Genomic DNA, 12231 nt, shown 5'->3' with positions numbered 1-12231 from the left:
AGAGGGGGAGTGAAAGAGAGAGAGAGAGAGAGAGAGAGAGAGAGAGAAGAGAGGTGGGACGAGAGAGAAGGGGGAAGAGAAGATAGGGAGAGAGAGAAGAGAGAGGGAGACAGAAGAGAGGGGGAGAGAGAAGAGAAGGAGAGGGGGAGAGAGAAGAGAGAGGGAGACAGAAGAGAGAGGGGGAGAGAGAAGAGAGGGGGAGAGAGAAGAGAAGATAGGAGAGAGAGAAGAGAGAGGGAGACAGAAGAGAAGGAGAGGGGAGAGAGAAGAGAGAGGGAGACAGAAAAGAGGGGAGAGAGAAAGAGAGAGAGAGAGAGAGAGAAGAGAGAGGGAGACAGAAGAGAGGGGGAGAGAGAAGAGAAGGAGAGGAGAGAGAGAGAGAGGGGAGAGAAAGAGAGAGAGAGAGGGGAAAGATGAGGGGAGAGACGAGAGATGAAGAGAGATGGAGAGAGAGAGAGAAGAGAGGGAGAGACAAGAGAGAAGAGAGAGAGAAAGAAGAGAGAGGGGGAAAGAAGAGAGGGGCAGAGAAGAGAAAAGGAGAGAAGATAGGAGAGAGAAGAGAGCAAGAGAGATGCAAAGACATTATGTTAATGTGTACCTGCAGTGGAGCATTACCCCCTCTTGTGGCTGACTGTCTCTAGTGGCTGGCCATCTCTAGTGGCTGTCTCTAGTGGCTGTCTCTAGTGGCATGCCGTCTCTAGTGGCCGGCTGTCTCTAGTGGCTGTCTCTAGTGGCTGTCTATAGTGGCATGCTGTCTCTAGTGGCTGTCTCTAGTGGCATGCTGTCTCCAGTGGCTGTCTCTAGTGGCATGCTGTCTCTAGTTGCATGCTGTCTCTAGTGGCTGTCTCTAGTGGCTGTCTGTAGTGGCAAACAGTCTCTAGTGGCATGCTGTCTCTAGTGGCCGTCTCTAGTGGCCGGCTGTCTCTAGTGGCTGTCTCTAGGGGCTGGCAGTCTCTAGTGGCTGGCCATCTCTAGTGGCTGTCTCTAGTGGCTGTCTCTAGTGGCATGCCGTCTCTAGTGGCCGGCTGTCTCTAGTGGCTGTCTCTAGTGGCTGTCTATAGTGGCATGCTGTCTCTAGTGGCTGTCTCTAGTGGCATGCTGTCTCCAGTGGCTGTCTCTAGTGGCATGCTGTCTCTAGTTGCATGCTGTCTCTAGTGGCTGTCTCTAGTGGCTGTCTGTAGTGGCAAACAGTCTCTAGTGGCATGCTGTCTCTAGTGGCCGTCTCTAGTGGCCGGTTGTCTCTAGTGGCTGTCTCTAGGGGCTGGCAGTCTCTCGTGGCTGTCTCTAGTGGCATGCTGTCTCTAGTGGCTGTCTCTAGTGGCATGCTGTCTCTAATGGCCGGCTGTCTCTAGTGGCATGCTGTCTCTTGTGGCATGCTGTCTCTAGTGGCATGCTGTCTCTAGTGGCCGGCTGTCTCTAGTGGCATTCGGTCTCTAGTGGCCGGCTGTCTCTAGTGGCATGCTGTCTCTCGTGGCAGGCTGTCTCTAGTGGCAGGCTGTCTCTTGTGGCCATCTCTTGTGGCCGGCTGTCTCTGTTGCATGCGGTCTCTAGTGGCATGCTTTCTCTAGTTGCATGCTGTCTCTAGTGGTCAGCTGTCTCTAGTGGCAGGCTGTCTCTAGTGGCCATCTCTAGTGGCATGCTGTCTCTAGTGGCATGCTGTCTCTAGTGGCATGTTGTCTCTAGTGGCTGTCTCTAGTGGCATGCTGTCTCTAGTGGCATGCTGTCTCTAGTGCATGCTGTCTCTAGTGACATGCTGTCTCTAGTGGCTGTCTCTAGTGGTATGCTGTCTATAGTGGCGGCTGTCTCTAGTGGCATGGTATCTCCAGTGGCAGGCTGTCTCTAGTGGCCGGCTGTCTCTAGTGGCATGCGGTCTCTAGTGGCTGTTGTCTATAGTGGCAGACGGTCTCTAGTGGCCGGCTGTCTCTAGTGGCAGGCTGTCTCTAGTGGCTGTCTCTAGTGGCATGCTGTCTCTAGTGGCAGGCTGTCTCTAGTGGCATGCTGTCTCTAGTGGAAAACGGTCTTTAGTGCATGCTGTCTCTAGTGGCATGCTGTCTCTAGTGGCATGCTGTCTCTAGTGGCCGGCTGTCTCTAGTGGCCGGCTGTCTCTAGTGGCTGGCTGTCTCTAGTGGCATGCTGTCTCTAGTGGCCGTCTCTCGTGGCATATTGTCTCTAGTGGCATGCTGTCTCTAGTGGCATGGTATCTCTAGTGGCCGGCTGTCTATAGTGGCCGGCTGTCTCTAGTGGCATGGTATCTCCAGTGGCCGGCTGTCTATAGTGGCCGGCTGTCTCTAGTGGCAAACGGTCTCTAGTGGCCGGTTGTCTATAGTGGCAGACGGTCTCTAGTGGCCGGCTGTCTCTAGTGGCATGCTGTCTCTAGTGGCTGTCTCTAGGAGGCCGGCTGTCTCTAGTGGCTGTCTCTAGTGGCATGCTGTCTCTAGTGGCATGCTGTCTCCAGTGGCCGTCTCTAGTGGCATGTTGTCTCTAGTGGCTGTCTCTAGTGGTATGCTGTCTCTAGTGGCTGTCTCTAGTGGCATGCTGTCTCTAGTGGCATGGTATCTCTAGTGGCCGGCTGTCTATAGTGGTCTGGCTGTCTCTAGTGGCATGGTATCTCCAGTGGCCGGCTGTCTATAGTGGCCGGCTGTCTCTAGTGGCGTTGTGGTCTCTAGTGGCAAACGGTCTCTAGTGGCCGGTTGTCTATAGTGGCAGACGGTCTCTAGTGGCCGGCTGTCTCTAGTGGCAGGCTGTCTCTAGTGGCTGTCTCTAGTGGCATGCTGTCTCTAGTGGCAGGCTGTCTCTAGTGTCGGCTGTCTCTAGTGGCAAACGGTCTCTAGTGGCATGCTGTCTCTAGTGGCATGCTGTCTCTAGTGGCCGGCTGTCTCTAGTGGCTGGCTGTCTCTAGTGGCATGCTGTCTCTAGTGGCCGTCTCTAGTGGCATGCTGTCTCTAGTGGCATGGTATCTCTAGTGGCCGGCTGTCTGTAGTGGCCGGCTGTCTCTAGTGGCATGGTATCTCCAGTGGCCGGCTGTCTATAGTGGCCGGCTGTCTCTCTAGTGGCATGGTATCTCCAGTGGCCGGCTGTCTATAGTGGCCGGTGTCTCTAGTGGCAAACGGTCTCTAGTGGCCGGCTGTCTCTAGTGGCAGGCTGTCTCTAGTGGCTGTCTCTAGTGGCATGCTGTCTCTAGTGGCAGGCTGTCTCTAGTGGCCGGCTGTCTCTAGTGGCAAACAGTCTCTAGTGGCATGCTGTCTCTAGTGGCATGCTGTCTCTAGTGGCTGGCTGTCTCTAGTGGCATGCTGTCTCTATTGGCCGTCTCTCATGGCATGTTGTCTCTAGTGGCTGTCTCTAGTGGCTGTCTCTAGTGGCATGGTATCTCTAGTGGCCGGCTGTCTATAGTGGCCGGCTGTCTCTAGTGGCAAACGGTCTCTAGTGGCCGGTTGTCTATAGTGGCAGACGGTCTCTAGTGCCCGGCTGTCTCTAGTGGCAGGCTGTCTCTAGTGGCTGTCTCTAGTGGCATGCTGTCTCTAGTGGCAGGCTGTCTCTAGTGGCAGGCAGGCTGTCTCTAGTGGCTGGCTGTCTCTAGTGGCCGTCTCTGTGGCCGTCTCTAGTGGCATGCTGTCTCTAGTGGCCATCTCTAGTGGCTGTCTCTAGTGGCATGCTGTCTCTAGTGGTCGGCTGTCTCTAGTGGCTGTCTCTAGTGGCCGTCTCTAGTGGTATGCTGTCTCTAGTGGTATGCTGTCTCTAGTGGCAGGCTGTCTCTAGTGGCCGGCTGTCTCTAGTGGCAAACGGTCTCTAGTGGCATGCTGTCTCTAGTGGCATGCTGTCTCTAGTGGCAGGCTGTCTCTAGTGGCTGTCTCTAGTGGCTGGCTGTCTCTAGTGGCCATCTCTAGTGGCTGTCTCTAGTGGCATGCTGTCTCTAGTGGCCGGCTGTCTCTAGTGGCTGTCTCTAGTGGCTGTCTCTAGTGGTATGCTGTCTCTAGTGGTATGCTGTCTCTAGTGGCCATCTCTAGTGGCATGCTGTCTCTAGTGTCCATCTCTAGTGGTATGCTGTCTCTAGTGGCCGTCTCTAATGGCTGTCTCTCGTGGCATGCTGTCTCTAGTGGCTGTCTCTAGTGGCCGTCTCTAGTGGTATGTGTTGTCTCTAGTGGCCATCTCTAGTGGCATGCTGTCTCTAGTGGCCGTCTCTAGTGGTATGCTGTCTCTAGTGGCCGTCTCTAGTGGCATGCTGTCTCTAGTGGCCATCTCTAGTGGCTGTCTCTAGTGGCATGCTGTCTCTAGTGGTCGGCTGTCTCTAGTGGCTGTCTCTAGTGGCCGTCTCTAGTGGTATGCTGTCTCTAGTGGTATGCTGTCTCTAGTGGCAGGCTGTCTCTAGTGGCCGGCTGTCTCTAGTGGCAAACGGTCTCTAGTGGCATGCTGTCTCTAGTGGCATGCTGTCTCTAGTGGCAGGCTGTCTCTAGTGGCTGTCTCTAGTGGCTGGCTGTCTCTAGTGGCCATCTCTAGTGGCTGTCTCTAGTGGCATGCTGTCTCTAGTGGCCGGCTGTCTCTAGTGGCTGTCTCTAGTGGCTGTCTCTAGTGGTATGCTGTCTCTAGTGGTATGCTGTCTCTAGTGGCCATCTCTAGTGGCATTCTGTCTCTAGTGGCCATCTCTAGTGTTATGCTGTCTCTAGTGGCCGTCTCTAGTGGTATGCTGTCTCTAGTGGCCGTCTCTAGTGGCTGTCTCTAGTGGCATGCTGTCTCTAGTGGCCGTCTCTAGTGGTATGCTGTCTCTAGTGGCCATCTCTAGTGGTATGCTGTCTCTAGTGGCCATCTCTAGTGGCATTCTGTCTCTAGTGGCCATCTCTAGTGGCATGCTGTCTCTAGTGGCCGTCTCTAGTGGTATGCTGTCTCTAGTGGCCGTCTCTAGTGGCTGTCTCTAGTGGCATGCTGTCTCTAGTGGCTGTCTCTAGTGGCATGCTGTCTCTAATGGCCGGCTGTCTCTAGTGGCTGTCTCTAGTGGTATGCTGTCTCTAGTGGTATGCTGTCTCTAGTGGCCATCTCTAGTGGCATTCTGTCTCTAGTGGCCATTTCTAGTGGTATGCTGTCTCTAGTGGCTGTCTGTCTCTAGTGGCATGCTGTCTCTAGTGGCCATCTCTAGTGGCTGTCTCTAGTGGCATGCTGTCTCTAGTGGTCGGCTGTCTCTAGTGGTATGCTGTCTCTAGTGGCATGCTGTCTCTAGTGGCAGGCTGTCTCTAGTGGTATGCTGTTCTAGTGGTATGCTGTCTCTAGTGGTATGCTGTCTCTAGTGACAGGCTGTCTCAGTGATATGCTGTCTCTAGTGGCTGTCTCTAGTGGCTGGCTGTCTCTAGTGGCTGTCTCTAGTGGCATGCTGTCTCTAGTGGCGTTGCTGTCTCTAGTGGCTGTCTCTAGTGGCTGTCTCTAGTGGTATGCTGTCTCTAGTGGTATGCTGCCTCTAGTGGCCATCTCTAGTGGCATTCTGTCTCTAGTGGCCATCTCTAGTGTTATGCTGTCTCTAGTGGCCGTCTCTAGTGGTATGCTGTCTCTAGTGGCCGTCTCTAGTGGCTGTCTCTAGTGGCATGCTGTCTCTAGTGGCTGTCTCTAGTGGCCGTCTCTAGTGGTATGCTGTCTCTAGTGGCCATCTCTAGTGGTATGCTGTCTCTAGTGGCCATCTCTAGTGGCATTCTGTCTCTAGTGGCCATCTCTAGTGGCATGCTGTCTCTAGTGGCCGTCTCTAGTGGTATGCTGTCTCTAGTGGCCGTCTCTAGTGGTTGTCTCTAGTGGCTGTCTCTAGTGGCTGTCTCTAGTGGCATGCTGTCTCTAATGGCCGGCTGTCTCTAGTGGTATGCTGTCTCTAGTGGTATGCTGTCTCTAGTGGCCATCTCTAGTGGCATTCTGTCTCTAGTGGCCATTTCTAGTGGTATGCTGTCTCTAGTGGCTGTCTGTCTTAGTGGCATGCTGTCTCTAGTGGCCGTCTCTAGTGGTATGCTGTCTCTAGTGGTATGCTGTCTCTAGTGGCAGGCTGTCTCTAGTGGTATACTGTGTCTAGTGGCATGCTGTCTCTAGTGGCAGGCAGTCTCTGTGGTATGCTGTCTCTAGTGGTATGCTGTCTCTAGTGGTATGCTGTCTCTAGTGACAGGCTGTCTCGAGTGATATGCTGTCTCTAGTGGTATGCTGTCTCTAGTGGCATGCTGTCTCTAGTGGCATGCTGTCTCTAGTGGCAGTTGCAGTCTCTAGTGGTTGGCAGTCTCTAGTGGTATGGTGTCTCTAGTGGAATGTTGTCTCTAGTGGACGGCTGTCTCTAGTGGTTGTCTCTTGTGGCCGTCTCTGTGATATGCTGTCTCTAGTGGTATGCTGTCTCTAGTGGCATGCTGTCGTTAGTGGCATGCTGTCTCTAGTGGCAGGTGTCTCTAGTGTTGTGCTGTCTCTAGTGGCATGCTGTCTCTAGTGGCTGTCTGTCTCTAGTGGCAGGCAGTCTCTAGTGGTATGCAGTCTCTAGTGGCATGCTGTCGTTAGTGGCATGCTGTTCTAGTGGCATGCTGTGTCTAGTGGCGTGCTGTCTCTAGTGTGCATGCTGTCTCTTGTGGCATACTGTCTCTAGTTGCCGTCTCTAGTGGCTGGCTCATGTGGCTTGCTGTCTCTAGGTACATACCACAGTCAGTCATAAGTACTTTGATGTTGTGTTGTCATTGTGTTGTCGTTGTGTTGTCGTTGTGTTGTTGTGTTGTCGTTGTGTTGTCGTTGTGTTGTTGTTGTGTTGTTGTTGTGTTGTCGTTGTGTTGTTGTGTTGTCGTTGTGTTGTCGTTGTGTTGTCGTTGTGTTGTTGTTGTGTTGTCGTTGTGTTGTCGTTGTGTTGTGTTGTGTTGTCGTTGTGTCGTTGTGTTGTCGTTGTGTTGTCGTTGTGTTGTCGTTGTGTTGTCGTTGTGTTGTCGTTGTGTTGTCGTTGTGTTGTTGTTGTGTTGTCGTTGTGTTGTCGTTGTGTTGTCGTTGTGTTGTTGTTGTGTTGTCGTTGTGTTGTCGTTGTGTTGTCGTTGTGTTGTTGTTGTTGTTCGTTGTGTTGTTGTTGTGTTGTTGTTGTGTTGTCGTTGTGTTGTCGTTGTGTTGTTGTGTTGTCGTTGTGTTGTGTTGTGTTGTGTTGTCGTTGTGTTGTCGTTGTGTACCTGAACGATGTCGTTGTGTTATGCGTTGTGTCGTTGTGTTGTCGTTGTGTTGTGTTGTGTTGTCGTTGTGTTGTGTTGTTGTTGTTGTTGTTGTTGTCGTTGTGTTGTGTTGTCGTTGTGTTGTCGTTGTGTTGTGTTGTTGTTGTTGTTGTCGTTGTGTTGTCGTTGTGTTGTCGTTGTGTTGTTGTTGTGTTGTTGTTGTGTACCTGGAACAGAGATGTCGTCCCAGTAAGGAGCGTCAGTCAGTCGTTGTGTTGTCGTTGTGTTGTCGTTGTGTTGTTGTTGTGTTGTTGTGTTGTCGTTGTGTTGTGTTGTCGTTGTGTTGTCGTTGTGTTGTCGTTGTGTTGTTGTTGTTGTTGTTGTGTTGTTGTTGTGTTGTTGTTGTTGTGTTGTCGTTGTGTTGTTGTCGTTGTGTTGTCGTTGTGTTGTTGTTGTGTTGTTGTTGTGTACCTGGAACGGAGATGTCGTCCCAGTAAGGAGTCGTCAGTCAGTCGTTGTGTTGTTCTGTTGTGTTGTTGTTGTTGTTGTTGTTGTTGTGTTGTCGTTGTGTTGTCGTTGTCGTTGTGTTGTCGTTGTGTTGTCGTTGTGTTGTGTTGTCGTTGTGTTGTTGTTGTTGTGTTGTCGTTGTGTTGTTGTCGTTGTGTTGTCGTTGTGTTGTCGTTGTGTTGTTGTTGTGTTGTTGTTGTGTTGTTGTTGTGTTGTCGTTGTGTACCTGGAACGGAGATGTCGTCCCAGTAAGGAGTGTCAAACTCAAACTCCCCGGCTACGATACGACAGAAGATGATCCGGTTGTGAAGGTCTGTGTTCTCTTCTTCTGTCTCGTCGTAGAACGGAGGATTCCCCGACAGACTAAAATAAAAAGACTCTTTCACCCAGAGACTTACAGAGAGAAAGCTTGTAGTTTAATGTCCGCAGAACCAGATCTCAACCCCCTAGAGGTCATCGACGTTTGCCGATTTATTAATACAGCAATACATTTGATTGTATTCAAACCTGCTGCCCGGACAGATGTTATTGATGAGATATTTAGAAACTGTTGGCAAGGCATGAATTAACAGTATGTACACTAACAGTATGTACATGCTATAACCCTCTATGAACACTAACAGTATGTACATGCTATAACCCTCTATGAACACTAACAGTATGTACATGCTATAACCCTCTATGAACACTAACAGTATGTACATGCTATAACCCCTCTATGAACACTAACAGTATGTACATGCTATAACCCTCTATGAACACTAACAGTATGTACATGCTATAACCCCTCTATGAACACTAACAGTATGTACATGCTATAACCCTCTATGAACACTAACAGTATGTACATGCTATAACCCCTCTATGAACACTAACAGTATGTACATGCTATAACCCTCTATGAACACTAACAGTATGTACATGCTATAACCCCTCTATGAACACTAACAGTATGTACATGCTATAACCCTCTATGAACACTAACAGTATGTACATGCTATAACCCCTCTATGAACACTAACAGTATGTACATGCTATAACCCCTCTATGAACACTAACAGTATGTACATGCTATAACCCTCTATGAACACTAACAGTATGTACATGCTATAACCCCTCTATGAACACTAACAGTATGTACATGCTATAACCCCTCTATGAACACTAACAGTATGTACATGCTATAACCCTCTATGAACACTAACAGTATGTACATGCCATAACCCCTCTATGAACACTAACAGTATGTACATGCTATAACCCCTCTATGAACACTAACAGTATGTACATGCTATAACCCTCTATGAACACTAACAGTATGTACATGCTACAACCCCTCTATGAACACTAACAGTATGTACAATCTATAAACCCTCTATGAAAACTAACAGTATGTACATGCTATAACCCCTCTATGAACACTAACAGTATGTACATGCTATAACCCCTCTATGAACACTAACAGTATGTACATGCTATAACCCCTCTATGAACACTCTCAGTATGTACATACTATAACTTTTACATGAACACTCACAGTATGAAGACTACATGCTATAACTCCTCTATGAACACTCACAGTATGTACATGCTATAACCCCTCTATGAACACTAACAGTATGTACATGCTATAACCCCTCTATGAACACTCTCAGTATGTACATAGTATAACTCCTAAATGAACACTCACAGTATGAAGACTACATGCCATAACTCCTCTATGAACACTCACAGTATGTACATGCTATAACCCTCTATGAACACTCACAGTATGTACATGCTATAACCCCTCTATGAACACTCACAGTATGTACATGCTATAACCCTCCTAAATGAACACTCACAGTATGAAGTACATGCTATAACTCCTCTATGAACACTCACAGTATGTACATGCTATAACCCCTCTATGAACACTAACAGTATGTACATGCTATAACCCTCTATGAACACTCTCAGTATGCACATACTATAACTCTATGAACACTCACAGTATGTACATGCTATAACTCCTCTATGAACACTCACAGTATGTACATACTATAACTTTTACATTAACACTCACAGTGTGAAGACTACATGCTATAACTCCTCTATGAACACTCACAGTATGTACATGCTTTAACCCCTCTATGAACACTAACAGTATGTACATGCTATAACCCCTCTATGAACACTAACAGTATGTACATGCTATAACCCCTCTATGAACACTCTCAGTATGTACATACTATAACTCCTAAATGAACACTCACAGTATGAAGACTACATGCCATAACTCCTCTATGAACACTCACAGTATGTACGTGCTATAACCCTCTATGAACACTCACAGTATGTACATGCTATAACCCCTCTATGAACACTCACAGTATGTACATGCTATAACCCCTCTATGAACACTCTCAGTATGCACATACTATAACTCCTAAATGAACACTCACAGTGTGAAGACTACATGCTATAACTCCTCTATGAACACTCACAGTATGTACATGCTATAACTCCTCTATGAACACTCACAGTATGTACATGCTATAACTCCTCTATGAACACTCACAGTGTGAAGACTACATGCTATAACTCCTCTATGAACACTTAACAGTATGTACATGCTATCCCTCCCCTCTATGAACACTCACAGTATGTACATGCTATAACTCCCTCTATGAACACTCACAGTATGTACATGCTATAACTCCCTCTATGAACACTCCTTATTTATGTACATGCTATAACTGCCCTCTGTGAACACTGGACAGTATGTACATGATGACCCCTACTGAGGAACAGTCCACTGGTCGACCGAGACCGATGTCTGGCCACAACCTCAGGAGCTGAGAGAGAGAGAGAGACAGAGAGAGAGAGAGAGAGAGAGAGAGAGAGAGAGAGAGAGAGAGAGAGAGAGAGAGAGAGAGAGAGAGAGAGAGAGAGAGAGAGAGAGAGAGAGAGAGAGAAGAGTTAAGGGGTGATCGAGAGGGCAGGGGGAACAGAGAGGGGCAGGGAGAGAGAGAGGCAGGGGAACGGAGAGAGAGGGCAGGGGGAACGGAGAGAGAGGGCAGGGGGAACGGAGAGAGAGGGCAGGGGGAACGGAGAGAGAGGGCAGGGGGAACGAGAGAGAGAGCAGGGGGGAACGGAGAGAGAGGGCAGGGGGAACGGAGAGAGAGGGGGCAGGGGGAACGAGAGAGAGAGGGCAGGGGGAACAGAGAGAGAGGGCAGGGGGAACAGAGAGGGAGAGAGGGCAGGGGGAACAGAGAGAGAGGGGGGGAACCGAGAGAGAGGGCAGGGGGAAGAGGAGAGGGGGGAGAGAGAGAGGGCAGGGGGAACCGAGAGAGAGGGGTGGAGGCAGGGGGAAGCAGAGAGAGAGGGCAGGGGGAAGGTGGAGAGAGAGGGCAGGGGGAAGCCGAGAGAGAGGGCAGGGGGAACAGAGAGAGAGGGCAGGGGGAGAGCGGAGAGAGAGAGGCAGGGGAACAGAGATGTGGAGAGAGAGAGGGCAGGGGAACAGAGAGAGGGGGGAGCAGAGAGGGCAGAGAGGGGGAACGGAGAGAGAGGGCAGGGGAAGCAGAGAGAGGTGGGAGCAGAGAGGGGTGGGAGCAGGGGGAAGCAGAGAGAGAGAGGGCAGGGGGAACAGAGAGGTGGAGAGGGCAGGGGGAACAGAGAGGTGACAAGAAACTGGCTTCATTAATCATCAGATTAATCAGTCTGGTATCTTCCTTCAGCATTCTCCTCTTTCAATCCCTTCATCTCTCATTCTCTCCCTCTTCTCATTACCTCGCTGGTCCCCTCTCCTCTCTTTCTCCATCCCCTCGAGCTCTCATTGGAGAGCAGAGCCTGGACCCTCTCCTCTCTTTCTCCATCCCCTCGTCTCTCATTGCTCTGCGTCCTCACCCTCTCTCCTCTCTTTCTCCATCCCCTCGTCTCTCATTGCTCTGCCAGCGGTACTCACCCTCTCCTCTCTTTCTCCATCAGAGAGAGGTCTCTCATTGCTCTGGAGAGCTCTCACCTCTCCTCCTTTCTCCATCCCAGAGTCTCTCAGAGCTCTGGAGAGCAGAGACCCTCTCCCTCTCTTTCTCCATCCCCTCGAGGTCTCATTGCTCTGAGGGGGAGAGCACCCTCTCCTCTCTTTCTCCATCCCCTCGACTCTCATTGCTCTGCAGAGAGGTGGAGAGCTCTCCTCTCTTTCTCCAGGAGGGGGTCTCTCATTGCTCTGCCGAGAGGTCAGAGAGAGGTCTCTTTCTCCATCCCCTCGTCTCTCATTGCTCTGAGAGGGTCACCCTCTCCTCTCTTTCTCCATCCCCTCGTCTCTCATTGCTCTGCCGAGCGGAGACCCTCTCCTCTCTTTCTCCATCAGAGAGGGTCTCTCATTGCTCTGCAGAGAGCTCACTTCCTCTCCTCTCTTTCTCCATCCCCTCGAGCTCTCATTGCTCTGCCGTGCCTCACCTCTCCTCTCTTTCTCCAGAGAGGGTGGAGAGCTCATTGCTCTGCCGTGCCTCACCCTCTCCTCTCTTTCTCCATCCCCTCGAGAGCTCATTGGGGAGAGTGCTCACCCTCTCCTCTCTTTTCTCCAGAGCCCTCGTCTCTCATTGCTCTGAGGTGA

At 50.3% G+C, this 12231-nt stretch overlaps 1 pseudogene; it reads right to left on the bottom strand.

The window, feature by feature from the left end:
* The window catches only part of LOC127912600 (caM kinase-like vesicle-associated protein), a 141965-nt pseudogene that overhangs the window by 546 nt on the left and 129188 nt on the right, over positions 1 to 12231 (bottom strand).

Source organism: Oncorhynchus keta, chromosome 27 (genome assembly GCF_023373465.1).
Source record: "Oncorhynchus keta strain PuntledgeMale-10-30-2019 chromosome 27, Oket_V2, whole genome shotgun sequence".
Lineage (NCBI taxonomy): Eukaryota > Metazoa > Chordata > Actinopteri > Salmoniformes > Salmonidae > Oncorhynchus > Oncorhynchus keta.
Note: the sequence above shows the minus strand (reverse complement) of the source record. Positions and strands in the feature narration are given on the sequence as shown.